At 38.8% G+C, this 11,630-nt stretch overlaps 1 long non-coding RNA gene across 1 annotated transcript in view; it reads left to right on the plus strand.

Annotated features, from left to right (window-relative positions):
- LOC107837728 (uncharacterized) overlaps window positions 1-11,100 on the plus strand; it is a 22,638-nt gene extending 11,538 nt beyond the window's left edge. The window contains exons 2-4 of the long non-coding RNA XR_001663770.1: window positions 6,127-6,244; window positions 10,081-10,197; window positions 10,886-11,100. This is a non-coding gene — a long non-coding RNA (uncharacterized LOC107837728). The remainder of the gene's footprint in view (window positions 1-6,126; window positions 6,245-10,080; window positions 10,198-10,885) is intronic.
- Window positions 11,101-11,630: the final 530 nt, after the last annotated feature.

Below are 11,630 nucleotides of genomic sequence, written 5' to 3' on the forward strand. Positions count from 1 at the left end.
TGAGTGCTCAAAACCTTACAATAGGTTTTGAGCACGAATTGACTACAAACTACATCTCCCATAATGCATTCCGATTGTTACCAGCCAACATTACGGCTTTTCGCCAATAGTGAGCAGCAGAGTCAGCTCAAGCTGCTTATTGATTTTCCCAGCGAATAAAACTGAGACATCGACAAGCTAACATCAAAACGTCCAAGAAAAGAAAAATCGATTTACAAGTAAGACTGTGAATGAAGATGTGTGAGTTGGTGTCAGGGCGGCAGGTCGTGCTAGACTTTTTTTGTTATCCGTTATCTTGACCGACAACATAAAAAAAAATCGGTCATGTACTATTTTTATCCTTGAAATTACAATCATATTAACATCGGCTATTTAGTCGCATTTTATGTAGTTTATTTAATATTCACCGTAAATCCAGATCCCATCACAAATTAAGAAGATAAATGCATCTACATTTTTCTCGTAGTGACAAAAACCACTGACTGAGGCCCCAATAACTTTTAATAAATTAAATTAAGCGACTTCACTTAAATTAGCATCACTTCACCCGCTTGGGTCTGAACGCACTTCCTCCTGGTCCCCATCTGCAGAGAAATCTGCGCTAATTCATCAGTCAGTTGGATCTGTCTGATCCAAACAGATCAACTGAACTCTGTGAGTGTTTTACCCCGAGTGGTCCGGTGTTAGCTTTTACCAGGATTTATTTATTTATTTATTTATTTGCGTGATTTCGCTTCTCCGAAACGGACAGATGTTACGTCTGCAGCTCCTCCAGAGCGCCGCTCTCCTGGGTAACGTGAACCCAGAAGTCTCCATTTGTTAAAACCGCTGGATGAGTTTCTCCCAGCGGTTTCTCAGTCCGCAGTGGTTGAGCAGCGGACTGCGCATGTTACAGTCTAATTAACTTTTGGATCGTCATTTATTTCCTCAAGATAAACCGCCGGCTCCTCAAATGGATTAACACAACCAGGGGCACAACTACATATTCAGGTGGATGCGAAAACATAAATGAACCATTTTTAATTGTTGATTTTATTTTGTAACCTTATTTATTGTAAAGTGTTGATTTTAATTTTGTATTGATTTTATTTTTGAACCCTTATTTATTGTAAAGTGTTGATTTTATTTTTGAACTCTTATTTATTTTGAAGTGTTGATTGTTGGAAAGACCTTGAACCAACAATCTCAGCATTACCAGCACGGTGCTCTAACCTGCTGAGCTAACTCACCTACCTTACAAACTGTTGAGTTTCCATGGATTTAAGAAGAACTCTGCTAATGACATCTTCAATACAATTTTTGATCCCAGGCTTAGTTTATGGACTGTAATGTGAAATTAGGCACAATTATAAGTCTGACAGTTTGTTCACCAAGTTACTGTGCTCTCTGAGAGGATCTGTAAGTATTTGACTTTGTTTCATGCCCATTGTTGATGTTAGTCTCTAACAAAATTTGGATCATCTACCAGGAATAGTGGAAAGATCTTGAGATTCTGTAGCGTAGTGGTTATCACGTTGGCTTTACATGCAAAAGGTCTCTGGTTCAAATCCAGACAGAAACAGATTTAGTATGTTCTATTCATCACAGGTGTTTACTAAAGGTCAACAAGGGTTCTGTGGTGTCATGGTCTGTACTCTGAATCCAGGCATCTGAGTGCAAACCTCAGTTGAAATTTTCATGTTGCATTTCATATCATCAACTTTGGAACCTCTGAAACAAAGCAGAGATGTTCAGTTCCTGTAGTGTAGTGGTTATCATGTTTGCTTTACATGCAAAGGGTCTCTGGTTCAAAACCAGACAGAAACTGTTTTTGTAGGTTATGCATCTCTTGGGGTGCAGTGAGACAACAAGAGCTTTCCCCTTTCGTGTTCCATGCCAAGTTGATTGGTTCATTTGCCAATCGACTTCAATGTCGGCTTCTTTGAAATCGAAGCTACTTTATTTCAATTACCAATTGGCAGTTCTATGGCGTAATGCATGTGTCAAACTCAAGGCCCGCGGGCCACATGTAGCTCCACAGCATTTTATAGGCCGATGATTGACTTAAAATAGGTTTTGAGCACAAATTGACTACAAACTACATTTCAACCAAAGGTTTGTAATGCGCTTCCTAACCAGACGCTCCAAAGCGTCCGGTCCATAACTCTTCAACACGCCGTCAGCTCCGGTCAGAAAGACGCATTTAGTTCAGAGACCATGAGATGATATTCAGAAATGATTTTTTTAATTAACTGATTTCAGTTGCCTCTGAGACTAAATCTCTGTGTAAAGTCTATCATGTCTGCCCATGTGACTTGTTTTTATTATTAGTTTGTTTACCTTTAAACACTGATTTAAATAATGTAATTTTTAAACTGAGCAGTAATTTTACATCCATGGAAACTCAAATGTAATATTTAAAACTTCAATACATAAAATCAGTTATTTAACAATATGAGGTGTTTAATTTATTTTTAACATTGTATTTTTATACATTTATGCTGGGGGTGCCCAAGTTTTCCAGAGCTACCATCTGCAGCTTTAGATGGTTCCTTCTCTAACTCACCTGGACCATTGACTCATTATAAGCCTCTACAGAACTGAATGAGGGAAGTCAACCTTTTTCTGGGGTGTTTTAGCAGGGATGCACTCCTGATCTGTACCGTCAATGTGGCCCGTTGAGGGGGGCCACTACGCTGAAGTGGCCCAGGGGTCTAGTTTCTCTAGACCCCTGGTCTAGAGAAACTCATCTATAAATTTTGTTTGATTACTGCAACAGTTCTGCCTAAAATCTCAGAGAATAGACTTTAAAAAACTACTTTAAAAAACTGCTGAAACACTGAGTTCCTTTAAATCACGGCTAAAAATCCACCTGTTTGCAGTTACCTTTGATTCATAACAACTGGAACATGGATCACTATATTTACTTGATAATGGCATTTGATAAAGTAAATGTTTATTGCTTGTTTCATAATTGGTATGTTTTTATGGTGTAAAGCACTTTGAACTGCCTTGTTACTGAAATGTGTTGTACAAATAAACTTGACTTAAAGTTTAATGAATAGATGAGAACCTAAGCTTACAGCTTAAGAGACACTTAAAATTATTGGTTTCTCTGGTTTTACTCTTTATAGGTATGTGTTTGAGTAAAATGAACATTTTTATTTTATTCTATGAACAACATGTCTCTGAAATCCAGATTTTTGCAGAAAAGGAGAAATGGTCAGAATAAGGGAAAAAGCGCAGTGATTTCAGTAGTGCTAAACTTCCCCCACTTTAATGTGAAAAACTGATCAAATCAGGCAGACAAAGCTGGTATTTCATGGCGCATTTAGTTTTTTTTTTTTACTGTTTCTTTATTTTGGTTTAATGAACAGTAAAATAATTTTTATAAACTCTAGATTTTAACCATTTTAGAGCCTGTGAGACTCTGGTTCCTTTGGTTTTACGTTGGCTCTGCATGCTGAACAAGCCTGATTTGGTTGCCCTGTTCTGCAGCGGACTGCTGTGAGGCTGTTTATTTGCTGTTTAGATTAGCTCATTGTTTGAGGTGTATGTCTTTAAGTCACATTCCCAGAGCTTCTTTGAGCAGCAATTTCCTTTTATTGACCCCTGTAAAGTGGCCGGCTCTGTAAACATCTAGAGGCTGTCGTGTTTTTATGAGCTAAAGGAAACCAATAACGCAGCAATCAGCATTTATTTTAAGATGGCACATTTGTGGGTTTTCACTGAGCATAAGAGCTCATCTGACCTCGAAATAAAAACAATGATATCTTCGGGCTGCTTCGCGAGCCTGGAGGTCACGACATGGATTTCTGGAGAAACAAACATTTCAGACAGAAATATCAAACGGATTAAAACTGGAGAAGGAGGGTCAGAGGATGAAGGAGGGAAGACTGGGGGTGGTCATCGGTGACACGAATTGGTTGTGAAAATGTATTTTTAGCCCAGGACAGAAAAGGTGAGGAAACAGGCGGGGGGGTGGGAGTGATCGATATGTTTGTGCAAAGGGCAAAGGACCGCCGAGACACAACAATGGAAGTCATGAGTGAAGCGTTCCCTCCAGGGGCCCGACGTGGTGACACAACAAATGAGGAAACGCTCAGAGAGACACAGCTGATGAGCTGCAGATGGAGCACACAGCACAGCCACACATTCTTCTTCTTCTTCTCCTATTATTGCAGTCTCTAAAATTTTAAAATCATGTCTTCCTTCTGCTATAGAGAAATAGTTTTGGAAGTTCTTCAGTGAAACTTTTTGTTGGTGGAACAAATTAAACCGCTCCATTTTTAGATTTCCTGACTGGCCGCACAAAGCAGAAAAGTTTTGGAAAAGTTTTGCAGCTTTCTGCACCATTTGGTCAATAATTCTGCCCATAAAAATCCGTCTTGGATGTCAAAGTTTTGCCTTATTTTCAGCTCACGCCTCACTGAGGATGAAGTCATTCCATCTGCCGGATAAAAACCCAGAGTCTGGACCAAAATGTTTATTATTTTTAAGATTTAATGTGAAAGCACCACCATTTGACATAATTATAATGTCTAATCATCTATTTCAAAACGAATCCAGGAGCCAAAAATGCCCAGGAGGCCCTTAGTTGTAGTTTGTCTGTCTTTCTGTGAAACTTTAATTCTCTGAAATCCAATTAATTCATTGTTTTATTGTTAATTTGGCTGAAAGAAATGCTGCTATATCCTAAAATTTGGAATTGAGAGAGGAAAATGGATTTACAGCGTAGTTATAAAGCAGCTTTAAACAAACTCAAATGCATCATTTACCAGTTTTACCAGTTTCCACTGTACATATCCACCAGTTACATTAAGATCTGGATCAAACTTTTTCATTTGATCAACAACAATGTGATCGGCGCTTGAGAAGGACAGGCTGAAGGACGTCTGATCAGGATGCAGCCACATCAGGAACAAAACAAACTGAGAAAACATCACCTGGTCCGTCTCAACCTCCCCCCATAAACCAACTCTGACTCTAACTTTATGAGCTTTTATCACTTATATAAACTGATTATGACTGTTTAATAATAATTTCAACATCCATGTTGACAGGCCTGAAGACAAAGGTTGTATGTTGGTTGTATTTACCCAGAATGCCCTGCGCTGCAGTCCACTTCCTGCTTTGGGCGAGGTCTCCGGTTCACTTGGTGTTCACATCTGCATTCAAACCGCATAGAGTTCACTTCAACCAAATTAACACTGAGGGTTTTAGGCAGACCAGAGTTTGCTCTTTTGTTTCGCATCAGAATTTGTTCACACCTCCCTAAACGAACCGGACTTTCTGGACTTACGGACTGGAGTTCGATTAAAGAGGACTAAACAGAACTGGTGTGAACGCACCCTTAACGACATACTTTTCCCTGTACTATAATAAAAAGAAACATGATTAGTTAGAAAAAATGATGCTTGTAGAACCAGAATTAGTTTTTTGCTCGGTGATCCGAAGTCCTCTTTTCAGACGAAAGTAAAGTTTTCATTTCATCTGGAAACCACGAGTCTGGAGAAAGAGCGGAAAAGCACAGAGTCCAGTTTTAATTAAACTATACTTGTTTGGTTTAAGGAGCCATTCGACCTGCTGGTTCTGATCCACAGTCAGCACAGTACTCTACTGGGACATTTCAGTTCAATTTACTGACAAACTTTATGGAGAAGCTGATTTCATATCTATTTTTATCGCCATGGTAACACGGGCAAACAAACCCCATAGAAGGTCTGTGATCCGTTGTCAAGAGAAAGAGAACCAACGATGGAGATGACCTAAAGAAATCCTCAGCAGAACCTCCTCCATGCTGCGCCGCATTAATGCAGTAATTCATGCAAAAGGAGTCCAGATTAAATAGAGGAGATTCTGTACAGAACATGGAAGCATTCTTCTTGGTCTACATTTTTGGATTTAAAAAAATAATTTTTCCATCAGTCTGATGCGATTTTTAAATTTCCTGAGAAAGAATTTTGTTTTTAATTTAGAGTCCGTCTTTGAAGGTCGCTGTTATGTTTCCTGGATTCTCTCCGACCCGTCAGCGGGCTGCAGCGTTTCACATCGCTGTTTATTATCCGTTTAATTTAAAACCTCGACAGGGCTTCAGCTCTGACTGCATTAAAGTCTGATTAGTGCTTTGTGTGCCTGTCCTTCCAGCCAGTCGCAGCCTCCCCGCTCTCACCGGACGCCAGCTAACGAGGCGAAGAGCTCATTAATGTTTGGTGATAACGCGCCGAGGAACAACAGGCTGATCCGTGTCGTCAGGCCAGCAAAGGTGAGAGGTTCGGTTTGCTTCGGACCACCTGAACACAGAAATCCAGATGGGAGTTCAAACATTCAAACATCAGTGGACAAAACCTGCGACATTAATGAAGCAGATTTGCACCATCGGCAAAAACTCACATAACACAATTTCACAATTGTGATGTTTCTAAAATAATCAATTAAACTCAATTAAAATCACACCTGAATAAGTTTGTTCACAGAACAAGTCATTCAATCAATCAATCAATCAATCAATCAATCAAACTTGTATTTCAAAATTTCAGCAACAAGCAGTTCAAAGTGCTTTATATCATAAAAACACAAAAATAAACATATATTTGAGAAACCAGTAGAAAACTTTACTGGTTTGTGACATTTACCAAAACCACATGTATTGGTAAATCCTCCAACTACTTCCTGTCATTGTCTTCTTCGTGGTTTACACCAGTAGCAACATCCAGTTGATCATGTGACTCGTGTAAAAAGTGTTTCCATTGGGGTTTTTGATGCGGCCAAAAAAACCACCTCATCTTCGCAGCAAAACTTTTTATTGAAATTGGCAGAATTTATTGACATGCCAACATGTGCAATCAGACGGCCAATGGAAACTCAGCTGCTGGTTTCTCAGCATGTATACCATCAACCTTTGGCATTTACTGTAAAAAGTGTGTATCCGTGTGGCTTTCAGTGTGTGTGCAGCTATTTCAGCCGGCTGTGACTGGTTAAATGATTTCTTGAAGGGCTAGGGGAGCGGCCATTTCATTTTGGCACCTAATAACAGTCAGGTCACTGTGTGCCCCAGCTGATCCTCTTTGATATGGTCCCTGCACTTGCCCAAGCCCTCTTTCACAGGTGCCAATCACTCCAATCAAGCCTCCATCCCTGCCTCAGTCCTCATCGCCGTCTCCACGCCGAGCCCCAGGCTGCACGCCGCCTTCCCAGCAGGAGAAGAGTTTTGATAGATGAGACAAATTATTTGACCCTAACAAACACGACGACGGTTCTGCTCCACTTCGGCTTCTGGAAAACATCTTTGGTGCAAAATAACTCAAATTATTTTTACCAAAAGAAAACAGGAAGAGTTACTGTAGAGATTCGAATCTTTTGGTGTCTGGCAATTTGATTCATTTGATATTTTTAGGGTCACGATTTGACTCAACGATTTTTAGGCTACAGATTCTTTTAAAATTATTCAGCTGACAACAGGAAAGGACAGTGTAAACAAGTAGAACATTTAAGTTTTTCTTAAAGAAAATATATGACAGACTTATTCAGACCAGACTAAAAACTCACCTGTTTAGAGTCGTTTTTTAAACAAAATAAATGAAATATTGACCAACATTTTGATGTGACAACATGTCAAATATTTACTGGTTTTCTTAATTTTTTACTTTGTATTTTCTGTTTTATGATGTAAAACACTTTGAACTGCCTTGTTGCTGAAATATGCTCTACAAATAACTCGATTTATTCAAAATACATACGGAAGCTGAGTGGATGTGTCATACTCACAAAAATGTACAACACATTTTAGATTTTGAGCATTTTGAATCAGTTCAGAATTCCCAAGACTGGAAATTACAAATCTCTATGGAACAATTATTTTGCATCTCTAATCTGCACTGCCGTCTCAAACTGCAGCACATTTTGTCCTGATATACATTATTTTAGATTTGGCTCTGAGGGATTCCCTCCAGAAGTTACTAGAATCCAGCTGTGTTCAGTCCAACAGCAGATGCTGTGTTTCTGACCATGAAACCAACAAACACAACAGGTTTGTCGGAAAGGTGCAGACTTTATGTACTGGGAAGAAACCAGAACGTAACAGGAGGAACCGGTGAAGATGATTACTTAAGCTTATTTGTTTAGCACGTTTCAGTAAGAAGGCGGTTCAAAGTGCTTACGCCGTAAAAACATAACCAGTTATGAAACGAGCAATAAACATCACATGTTATCAAATGCCATCATAAAACTCATCAAGCTAATATGGATGGAATGTATTGATAAATGTTCCAGTTATTATTAATCAAAGTTTGCTCTGAACAAACTGGCTTTTAGCCATGACTCAAAGGAACATTTTCATAAGTTTGTTCCAGATCTGTGGTGCATAGAAGCTGAAAGCTGCATCTCCTTGTTTGGTTCTGGTTCTGGTGATGCAGAACCAGAACCTGAGAGGTCTGGAAGGTTGATTCAACAATAGCAGATCTTTCATGCATTTTGTTTCTTTTCAGTGATTTATAAACTAACAGGAATCTTTGCATTTTTTATTGAAATAATAAATCCAAAGAACCGACTCCGGGGGTTTTGAATTGATTTGCACGCCACACTTTTAAGATTTTCATTCGTAGAAAACGTTGAAAAGATGCTTTCCACTTCTACTCCCAACCAGATACGCCAGGTTGGTGTTTTTTTCTCCACATATTCACAGCAGACACGTTCCTGCTGATGTGGGGATTCAAACGTGTCATCTGGCAAAGGTTGATGGTTTTAAAAAGGCCAAAGGTCAGAGGTCAGCCTGGTTCCCAGATGCCATGAATTGGCCGCTGCACATTATATTTAGCGAGTGACTGGCTCTGACTTTGCCCTTTTCTGAGATGAATTACTAACTTCATTGCTCTCCCCACCGGACTGCTCAGTGTTAAACCAATGACAGCGAGACAGAAATCAAATTGAACCTGAGATCAAATCAGGGCAGCCGGCGCCAAAGGCAGCCTCACCTTTAATGAAAGCCCGCAGGCGGCCATGTTGCTTTTTCCAGACGTTTGTTTGCTCCTGCGACGTTCCTGAACAATGAGTGAATCTGGCAAATTAAGCTAAATGTGAGTAAATTTGCACTTTAATTATATTTTGCTTGTCAAGGTAGTTTAATATGATGTCGGTGTGACTGGAAGGGAAGTTACAATTGCTTCTGATCAAACTATTTTAGGTCCTGGTTAGTCAAACATCTGGATCTAGTTTGAACCGATTCACTGCTTTTTGCTCTGCTTTTTAAATGTCTGATGCATTTTGATGTTAAACTGTGAGGATTTGTGAAAAAAACTCCTGTTAGATTCTTATTTATTGCTTATTTATTGATTCTTGTTTATAAAGAACTTCAGTTTTGGCATTTGGTTTAAAGAAAGAGCTTAATTTTATGGACACTACTGACAGATTTACTTCATAAAGTCATAACTAAGTGGAAGATCATGTATAACAAATAGCTGGAAATACAGAACTGGTTTCTCATCTAGAAGAACCAGTTCTATGTAGTTTATTTACTTGTAGCGATTCCACTTGTCGGTTCGTTATAAATAATGTGATGCATGTTTGTGTGATGACATATTATAGATGAACTTGTATGATAATTTTCTGGAAATTTTCTCTTTTTTTCCTAGAAAATTTCTGAGATTAATCTAGAAACTTCTGAGTTTTTTGGTGGAAATTATTCCGCCTTTTCTGTCTATCTACAAAGGTTCTTATCTTGAAGGTTTGTGAGATTAATCTAAACATGTAGTTTTTAACTGAGTGAAGCTGAGTTACTGAAGTACACAAACTTCTCATTAATATTCTAATTTATTGACTGTAGTTGAGGGTAACTGCCAAACTGAGGTTACAAACAGTAAATAACACCTCTGAGGTTGTTTTCATTCTTCAGAGATTATTGTTGCTGTGCAAACAGTTGCATTTCATATTAAAATGTTATTTTTTTACACCAGGTTTGATTTAGTTTAAACCGAATACAGCACAGCTTATTTCCTAACTTAATGAGAATTGATTAGATAATAGATAATAAAATCAGTATCACTAAATGTTTCCAACCTGTTGGGCACAGAAAGTCTTGAGTTTTGTTTTTTGTTTGTTTTGCAGATAACTTCTTGACTCTCCTGAAATAAATTTGTGTCCATTAGGAGCCTTGATGGAAAACCTCTGGAGCAGTTTGGTTTATTTTGGTGTATTTTCTCCTGCGCTGCATCCAGGTTGGAGGTGAGGACAATCAAATATTGAGCTTCACGTGATTTTTTCAGGAGGCTGCCTGAGTTGGAGAGAAAATCAAATGAATGCTGAGGCCACTGAAGGAGAAACCAGCGTCTACTGTGTAACGTCTTGCAGCAATCAGTGCAAATAATTAAACACATATATTTCGCCGGCGGCAGCAAACAACAACCAATCCTTTCTCTGTATAGCCTTAGAAAATTTATAGGCTGTTGGTCCTTCTAGACAAAACAAACCAGAGCAATTAAACAGGTTAGACGGTGCCCAGTTATTTTACTTAATTATATTTAATTGTTTCATGTAATTTTCCTCTGCCGTTTGTTTCTTTCAGCTTGACACAAACGAATTACAATCAAGAGAGAAAACCTGGAATATTTAGGAAAATGAGTTTGCTGTTTATGTTCTTATATATTCGAGTGTAATAAAAGCCCAGAGGAAGCAGAGTCAGGCGGTTTTATAGCTACTTTAAATGGCTGCTGGACTTCTCTTTGAGTTTTGGCAAAGTTGCCAACAGGCAGGCATTATGCGACGGTTTTCCATGGCGACGTGGAAAATAAAAGCCCCGGACTTCAAACGAGGCTTTTCAGAGAGTTCAGGAGCCGAATGTTCTGCAGGGAAAGAAGAAATCCCTTCGGCTCTGACTTCTGACTTTGTAACTCTGCAGACCTTTTACCTGCAGAACAAGGCTGTGGATCGCTGACAGAGAGGAGACCTCGAGAAGCGCAACGTGACCCGTTTACGCTCAGAGACGGATCCAGGACTCTGAACTGATAAAGTCAGCATTACTCAGGGCAGAGATTTACCTTTTAGCGTTTGAAGAGAACAGTTTTTCTGAGTTTCATCAAGATGTTTTAATGATTTAAACCCTGCTGTAGACGTGCTCATTAAAATCAACTCAGAGGAACCAAATACAAAAGAGCAGAGCGTCAAAAGCTGAATCATACACCTGGATGGATCAGAGCTTAAACTCAAACTTTTCTTTTATTGTTAGAGTTTCCCAGAGAGCCGTGATCTTCATCAGGACGACTTCAGAGGAAAAAACCCTTTTTAAAAAACTCTTAACCTGAACAGTCCATTAAAATTTGAGAAATTGAGAAACAGAAAGTTTCTGAATCAAATATTTTTTTTAGTTAGGAGATTTTTTGTTGTTCTTAATTAAGCCTGTTGCAAAAAGCAAGTAAACATAATATTTTTCAAAGGGCAGTGTTGTTTAGGGACTTCATAATTCACTTGGAGTTAATTTATTCTTCTATCCAATCTGACTGAATGCTGGAAATACTATTCAGGTTGTGCTAGAAGTGGTTAGCAAAGCTGTTCAAACCTAAAAAAGCATTTCAATGATAAACATGTAGCAGCTCATGCTAATGCTAACGTCATTAGCTGCTACATGGAGTTTCTAAAGGACGATCAGGAGTTCCTGAAAC

Source organism: Poecilia formosa, unplaced genomic scaffold (assembly GCF_000485575.1).
Source record: "Poecilia formosa unplaced genomic scaffold, Poecilia_formosa-5.1.2 Scaffold170, whole genome shotgun sequence".
Taxonomy (NCBI): domain Eukaryota; kingdom Metazoa; phylum Chordata; class Actinopteri; order Cyprinodontiformes; family Poeciliidae; genus Poecilia; species Poecilia formosa.